The 9,103-nt window shown below is 42.9% G+C and overlaps 1 pseudogene; it reads right to left on the reverse strand.

Annotated features, from left to right (window-relative positions):
* Positions 1-4,882: 4,882 nt before the first annotated feature.
* LOC144756033 (uncharacterized) lies at positions 4,883-8,511 on the reverse strand (annotated as a pseudogene).
* Between the last annotated feature and the right edge of the window lie 592 nt (positions 8,512-9,103).

Genomic DNA, 9,103 nt, shown 5'->3' on the forward strand with positions numbered 1-9,103 from the left:
CTCACAAACCCAGACAAGGAATACACAACCTAGCAGAGACAGGCTTGGACAGTTAGGCAAGAAAATACCTACTTTCTAAAAGTGGTATTTTCAAACACAGAATATTAAAATCAACTTTACTAAAAGATGTATTTTATTATTCTGAGTTCAGGCATACTACATTTGAATTTCTGCCATGTTCCCTGAGTGAATTAGAAGAATGTAATAATCTAACTGCTCATTCTAGCCTATGGAGAACAAGTAGCCTTCAATAGTGAAAAACGAAAATGGCTGTAATTCACTATTGCAGAGGTCTTCAAACTTTTTGATGCTAAGACCCACTTGTCAAACTTTTTTAGGAGTAAGGACCCCCTCCTGATAAAAATGTCTAGAACCTGGTACTGCTCATCATCAACAACCGTAAACGCCCCCAATTACCACACACATTTTTTTTTACAGTAGCGAAATAATATTAAACCGTGTTTGGCAAACCAAAGTTCAGGGAGCGTGGGGGCGTGGTCAAAGGTATAGCTAAAAACAAAGGGCCTCATTTATTAGGAATTGGGGTCTGGCAGCACTGCAAGTCCGCTTGCTGCGCTGCCATATGCCAATGTAGTAGGGCAGGAATGCACCATATTTATGAAATACGGTGCATTCCTGTCCTTTCCCTTGCGTTGGTGCACAAATTGCTGCCTAGCACCAATATAGAAAAGGGGGTGGTGATGAACAGAGTGTCTGAATTAAGCAGACCACTCTTACCCAGTCCAAAGATCAGGGCTTGATCCATCACCGTTATTTAGCTCACTGCCCCATCCCAGCTCAGAACCTGGCTATATGCAAATTAGTCTGTCCCTGGCCCAGTGCATCATGGGAACAGGGCAGACCAAACTACCAAGCCAATTCTTCACCAGAAAGGAGACAAGCTGAATGAATGAATTGGCTTGGTAGTTTGGTCTGCCCTGTTCCCATGATGCACTGGGCCAGGGTCAGACTAATTTGCATGTAGCCAGGTTCTGAACTGGGATGGTGCAGTGAGCGAAAAAACGGTGATGGATCAAGCCCTGATCTTTTGACTGGGTAGGAGTGTTCTGCTTAATTCAGATACTCTGTCCATCACCACCCCCTGTTATGAATCGTTTTAGCACCAATATAGGCAGGATTGTTTTTGTGCAGGAAGGGCACCTTCCTTCGCAAAAATAATCCCAAGAGAAGTTTTCCTCATTCTATGTGAGGTGCAGAATGCAGCACACATGGCAAGAGGAAAACACGAGGAGAAATGTTTTCACTGGGGAGACGTACGTTTTTGGTGTTGCCCCAGGTTTAAGTGTTTTTAAAAATATGGGGCAGCATCAAAATACATGGGTGTTGCGGGGGAACACCCATGCAGCGCACATGGAACACCTCCTTGATGCAGAGTTAGGCAAGGCAGCAACTTGCCCTGCTTTGTCTTATTCCATATCTGTGAGGCCATGCAAAGCCATGCAGGGTGACTTTGCGCCGCACATTGGTATGGTTGAGACGCTCGCGCCCCCAGAGCGTAAAAAAAAACTGGTGCTCTGGTGGCGCAAGCCTCTCAAATATAAGCCCCCAAATATTCTGTATGTTTTTTAGGTCTTTCACCATCAGGTACCTACATATACAATAATGGGCAGTGTAAATTAAAAATACATGTAAAAAGTTGTTACTCAGTGGGAAATGCACTGCAGTACATTATAAAACCTCTATTAGTTAATGCACTGCATAGAACTGTGTGTAACCAGAGAGACGCAGAATTAAATCTTGGTTGGTTCAATGGAGACTAGTGTATTTTTAGTGCTACGTGATCACAGCATGTGACAGAAAGCACTGTGAGTATGTAAGTCGTTATTTTATACTTGCATTGCATTACACACAGTAAAATATAGACTGATACAAATTGTATAAATAGTTTTAAATAAAATGGTTCTTCCAAAATTTAGATTTTAGAAATACCAGGGCTTATGTAATGCAATTTCCTTTTTAAATAACTGTCCGTTCAACACCTCCTCAGGGGTACCAAGGGCTGTGTAAGTACAGTTATGATTAAAAGCAAACACTTCACAGCCCAGTTGTTTTTTCTTTGCACTACCACTCCAAAAAACAACTCTTTGTCATCACAAAGGTTGGAGTGATTCACCAGTCTCAAGCACCCTTTACAGTTCCAGATTAAATAATGGGGCACCAGGGCCGGCTTTAGCACTGGTGGCGCCCTGTGCGACAATGTTAGTTGGCTCCCCCCTCAAAGACCACCTCTGCCACAGATTCCCTCACTACCATCATTTGACAATCCCCCCCAAGTCTCCATAACCATTGTCTCTTAGATTTGTTTAGTTTTATGGCACCACTCATGCCCGTTTAAAGTGTCAGAACACTTTACATCCCACATACAGTGAATGGAGACAGCCATACGTGTGTAAATCAGTGTACAGGATTTGTTAAATAAGACAGAGGACAGCAAGGTGTAGGAGTCACATGTCATCCGTACAGGTATGTAGTATAGTTTAAGGGTCTTTGGTCTGGAAAAGCATGAATTCAGAATTTGAAATGTAACACCATTGTTTAATATTAAGAATTGATTTCTACCCAAATGTTTTTGCAATATCAGAATAAGGAAAGACTACGCAAAACAAAACGTAGCTTTAATATTTTTCTTGCACTTTGCAAGCGGCCCTTTGATGACAGTAAATAGCTTACTGCTCTGTATTAGGATTTTAGTTTGTAAACTGGAAGCAACAAAAGAATCTCTCTGACAAAAACGATAACCCACTGACCTATTTATAGTATATGTACTTTGTGATCTGAATGCAACACGTTCATTGCAGTAGGCATATTAGGATGAGTAAAAACTTCTACTACCAGACAAAGCTCTCTCCAGGAAGAACATTAATCACTTTGACATTTTTATTAATGCTTTAAAATTGCTGGGACAAGGAAGGTGATCTCGGGTGCTTTTTAAACCATTAACATGGCGCCCCCAACCCATGTCAGCGCCCGGTGCAATGGCACCGATCACACCGCCCTAGAGCCGGCCCTGTGGGGAATATTTGCATTTCTTTCAGGTGGTCAGACACCCTGACACAAACGCCTTTCACGGAACAGGAGATTCAGTAGACTCAGCAGAACCATTTCAAACGATCGACCGCTCTCCTTTTCCAAAACCAAAGCAAATGTTTTGAAAAGGCTGGGGAATGCGCGACCCCCTTCTCAGGGCTCCACGGCCCCCCTGGGGGTCGCGCCTCACAGTTTGAAGACGTCTGCACTATTGGGACATGCTACACAGACCAGAGCATGTTCTACCTTCTACTTACAATGCATCCTTCCCTTGGGCCTAACATAGGGGTGTCTGATATGAAGCAAAGGGATGGTTTAGGGACTGGCAAGTGGGTGCACTTGGCCAAGTCTACATGGCAGTCACAGACTGCACACAGGCCTGAGACACACTTTTCAAGCTGCTTCTGTGGGTGGCACAACCAGTGCTGCAAGCCCACCGGCAGCATTTGATTTAAAAGCCCTGGGCACCCATGGTGCACTGTACTAGGGTCTGACAAGTAAATCAAATAACCCAATCATGGAATCACTAATTAGTATATCAATTTAACATAGGGAGCACTTACACTGTGGCACTGAATAGCAGTGGCACAGTGCCCAAAGCATTTAACCAGCAAAAACATATCAAAACAGAGGAGGCAATCCGTCAAAAATGGAAGGGAGACTCACGCCAATGATGCCAGGGCAAACAGTGCCTATTTCCTGTCCCAGACTGACCCTGCTACGGAGTCTGTGCCTGCTCAGCCCGGTATGGTGCTAGGGCTGCTCTCCTCGTCTCCCCTGCCTTACATTGTTGTGCTGAGGAACTGGACTGGACAACACCATGTTCATCTCATTGCATTGTGGCCCTTTGCTGACTGGCTGGCCCAGCATCGATTTTGGAAGTGGACCAACCATAAACTGATTAGCTTCAGTTCCCAGCAAGGCATCTGTGGTGAACATCAGTTAAGAATGAATGTCTACCTCAATACCTGGCTTGGTGGTGGTAGGAGGAGGGTATCATAGAAAAAGTGATATGAATGCTATGTTTGCCTTAAACAATTGTCTGACCCGTGATCTAGCATTGGGCATTTTTTTTTTAAATTAGGACCCACTTTAAAGAGCCCTGTTAAAAATATGTACAAAATGTAATGAACCAAATCAAGCACACAACATAGTACCAAAGTGGCAGAATACTATGACTTGCGTGCAAATGTGCTAGTGTATTCCATGTGACAGCGGCATTGCATTGTGCCACTTTGTAAACGCGGCGCTATGTTATGTGCTTGGCTTATTGTCTAACATTTTTTCATTGCTCCACCGGGGTTTGCAGCATGTTACTAGTTACGGGTGTGTGAAGTTGTTTTGCTATTGGACGGTTCTATTATTGAGACCAAAAATATTCCTCAATTTTACAAGCTCAAAATAACTTTTATAACTACGTCCACCCCGAACCACGCCTCAGCCCAACACATATCTTTTTAAGTTGGGTATGCTGTGTCGCTCTTTGGCAGATCTCAAGCTCACAACACCCCAAATATTACTGACTAAGCTATGCCCCTGTGTTTAGCTTTAGTGATACTCGGGAAGAATGGGAACATATGCCATGAAGCGACCATAACGGGCGAGAGGCCGGCCTTAAAGCCTGTAATGCAGTCAGCATGCCTGGCATGAACCAGATAAGGTTAATCCCTGGACTATCAGTTGAGCCAGTGAATAAGTATGGTTTCTGCTACCTCCCTGGGTTCTTGGGAGCACAGTGAGCTGTTTTGGTGCCTGTGTGCAGTGTTTATTCTAGCAAATGCTCGGTCTTTCATTCACTCATCTTCAAATAAACAGAGACATCATGCAGTAACTTCAAATGTGTTTTATTTTTATTTTAGGGGGAAAAAAAGATTTCCCTTTATCAAAATTCAAAACAAAAGTGCAATAATACAGAACTTTATATAATAATAACCGTGAATTAAAAAAATAGCAGTACAAAAAATAACCTGGAATACAGCAGGAAAATACAAAATACTATTCAAGAATATATTTTGCTTTGTAAATTAAGACAACACAAGATTCAGAAATCGGTGTGAACTTCCAATGCCACATATATGTTTTCCCTATTCATATTATTCGTAATTGTATTTATAACAAGAGTTATAATGTACTTTATTGTTCTTCATATTTATTGTCGACTAACATATTGTCAATACATTTTATGAAAATGAATCGGTTTGAAAGAGGATCTGGTATAGAACATACGCTGTTTCATTGACACAATATAAATTAATCTCAGAATGCATCAGTGAAAAAATACTTCCCCTCATTGCAGCTATATGAACCCAGAGCTCCCCCACTGTTAAATCGTTGTTCACTTCCTTAATAAGATATGACAACTTGAATATTTCAGTGCAGCCTGTGTGTGTGTGTGGTGTCGCCTGATGATTTGCTTGTTTGTGATTTCCATCTATTTGTTAAAATTTCTGCAAGCCAGTGATCTGATATCCTGCGCGCCTCTGTAAACTAATCCTGGCTAAGCAAAGGGTAGGTTGCATTCTGGGACTTGTAGTTGTACTTTTAACACTATAAGAGCAGGCTAAAAAATCCTAGCAGACATGGTGCTGTTAGTTATAAAGCCAGGGCAGCAAACGGCAGGCTATGTGTCTTAGCTACCAAAATTCCCCGGCCCAGGTGTGATGTGCTGCTCCAGTCCAGCTTTTTTGTTTTTTATTCTGGGGATTGTAGTCTTGTTTTACAATAGAATAAACAAGAGTACTACAAGTCCCAGAATGTAAAGATAAAACCTAGACTGGAGCAGCCCATGATGCCTGGACTTATGACACTCGGCGGCTCCGACATCTGCATAAACTCAAAAACTGGTCTCACTGAAACACTTGTAGAGACACAAACGCACACAGACACCAATTAGTACTCTAACAATGTTCAAATGCAGACCCAAGCACACTCATAAGTAACCTATCTCTCCCGCACCCTACAACATAATCCCAAAAATACAAGCCCTTAAACATACAGAAGCAAACGTTTGCAATAAACACAAACCTACACACGCACCGAGCCAATGGTTGTCACACACACAGATACAAACAAACTCTTGACAATTTAGGCACACACAACATACACACCTTTTCTACCAGTGGAGTTAATATGCAGAAGTCACACTTATTCGCCCATATGAGTCATAGCTGTCTAGTGCCCTAGTGGAACCCTGTCTTCAACCGCACTTTGCATTATGGGACATGTAGTTGTCCTTTCTCCATTCAATGTGTGCTATTGCAGCACACAAAGGATGTTTGTCTAAAGTCCACGACAGATTGATGGGACCCACACATGATTTGGAGATACTTGGTAGCTATGCAGGTTACAAAGATTTTTAGACATATTTCGCGTTAGGAATTACCTATTAAGCACTAGCAGTTATAAAGGAATGTACCTCATGGACAGCTTAGCTCCATATATGCACTCTTTCATTGACTTACACATGAAGTAAACATAGGGCAAGTTAGTGCAAATGATATGACTCCGTTCGGTACATCTAATACCTGGCACCTCACCAATCAGGTTGACTTTGAACACCTGGCCATGAACAAGGCCTTCAGCCAGTTCAGTCTTCTTCTTCAACTGCATTTTGCATTATGTGACTTGTAGTTGCCCTTTTTCCATTCAACGTTTGATATTTTAGCACACACAGTGTGTTCCCCTAAAAAGGAACGACACCTTGATGGAGTCATGAACGATATGGAAGTGCTTAGAAACTATACAGGTAGCAAATAGTTTTAGAAATACTACGCATTAGGATAGGGAATCAATTATCTATTCCCCATATAAACCACTTGCAGTTATAAAGGAATGTGGCTCATGGAATGCTTCATCTGCATATATGCACACCTTCATTGATTTATACATGCCGTAAATACAGAGTATATTTGTGCAGATTATATACATCTGTTCTGTTCATATACCACTTGCCATTACACCAATCAGGCTGCCTCTGAACACATGTACACCTACAAACAGCTTGTCATCGTACTTTTTGAGTATTGTCCCTTAAACAGAAGTAGATGTCAAGAAATAGAGAAAGAACACGCTGGAACATCCCTTGTGTGCTCTTGTCTTTCACCACATGTCTCAGTACGTCTTGGTAGAAGTCCGATTGAACTTTCAAAGTAATCGAAATTCAGACTGTCAATTAAACATCTGGCATTCCAGCTGCTGTAATTCTATTTGCCAACAGTGCAAATCTGTGCCAACAAAGGCCCCAGGTAAGCGATATCATTAGTGGTTAGGTTGTCCATTGTGGAAGCAGACGACTTGTAGTCTACCTTACCCTACTTCACCATGTGTGATCTTGGACACTTCACTTTGTCTCTGTGTGCCTCAGTAGCCATAGTTGTTAAACACGGGAGCCCGTGAAACAGGCAGAAGACCACAATTAATTGCTATATTAAAAAGTGCACAGGTGCTAGCTGATTGGTTGGTGGTTATTCATCTTGACATACGTGCCCTGAATACCACCATGCCAGTACACCTGCTGGACGCTTAGAACAGTCTGGTTTCCTTTCGCTGCTTCACCATCTAGGCATATTCTTCCTGCACTGCTTTACCATCTCCGACAGCTTCTCCAGTCCTTCCACCAGCCCCTCGCCATTGGTGGCACAGCAGGCCTGCATGTGCCACTCGTGGCCCAGCAGCTTCCGCAGCCCCAGCTCCTCCACTAGCGCCGAGGGACTCCGTGCTCCAGGAAGGTCCTGCTTGTTGGCCAGGACCACCAGCGGCACACCCCGCATCTCATCATTCTCGAAGATAGCGTCCAGCTCTGACCGGGACTCCTCGAAGCGCTCAGGGTCGGCGCTGTCCACCACAAAGAGCAGCCCGTCTGTGTTGGTGAAGTAGTGCTTCCACAGGGCTCGGATCTTGGTTTGGCCGCCCACGTCCCATACAGTGAAGGTCACACCCTTCATGGGCTCCACCGTTTCCACGTTGAAGCCGATGGTGGGGATGGTGGTCACAGTCTCGTTCAGCTTCAGCTTGTAGACTATGGTGGTTTTGCCAGCGGCGTCCAGCCCCAGCATCAGGATCCGGGCTTCAAGGCCATAGAAGCTCTTCAGCGCCTCGTGGAGTGTGCTGAGAAAGATGCCCATGATGCCAGCCAGACACCAGAGCTCCAAGAGTCTTCTGTTAGTATCTGCGAGTCTCTGGAGAACTGGGCGCAGACAGTCTCTTCTTTGTGGAGATCGCCGCCGTATCTCTCTTTCTCCTTCTGGTGGTAAACGTGTCTTGATGCACCAGAGTCGAGGTGTGCGTGCACTCCAAATCGTCTATTCCTCTTGTTTTCTGGGCGTTGCGAGCACACTCTGCACACACCCGCTCCATTGTCTCGCTATTTATAACGAAAAGCTCTCCTGAGAAGTGACAGTTCAGGTTTCTGCACCGAACATCATATTTCATAAGCTCCGTTTTGATTGGTTAACGGGCTGGGAGAAGTATTTCAACACATCATTGCTGCCAACTCTGTCAGTGGACTGCTGGAAGGCGACGTGCTGGAACCGTACACTGCTTCCTGGAGCGGTGTGTGACGTCACAGGAAGAGATACCGCGTCAAATGAAAGACAGGACGTGCTACCACCGAAACCGCTGGAGTCCCTCTGATTGGTTACGAACAGCCTCCTCCGAAATGTCAGTCAAATGTCTTCGGAATTTAATACAGAATATCTGATAATGCGAGTTGTTAAAATGTTATGTTGACCTTACACATACTCGCCTGCCTTTTTATATAAATAAATAAATATATATATATATATATATATATATATATATATATATATATATATATATATATATATATATATATATATATATATATATATATATATATATATATATATATGGTAACTCGATCAAATTAAATACCTGTGCCTAAAAAGAACGTTGGATTTGCGTGGTTTCTCTGTCGTCGTCGTTGTGGTGGCGTTTTGGGAGACTGCAGCTGCAACATATATATATATATATATATATATATATATATATATATATATATATATATATATATATATATATATATATATATATATAT

Source organism: Lissotriton helveticus, chromosome 5_1 (assembly GCF_964261635.1).
Source record: "Lissotriton helveticus chromosome 5_1, aLisHel1.1, whole genome shotgun sequence".
NCBI classification, from domain to species: Eukaryota; Metazoa; Chordata; class Amphibia; order Caudata; family Salamandridae; genus Lissotriton; species Lissotriton helveticus.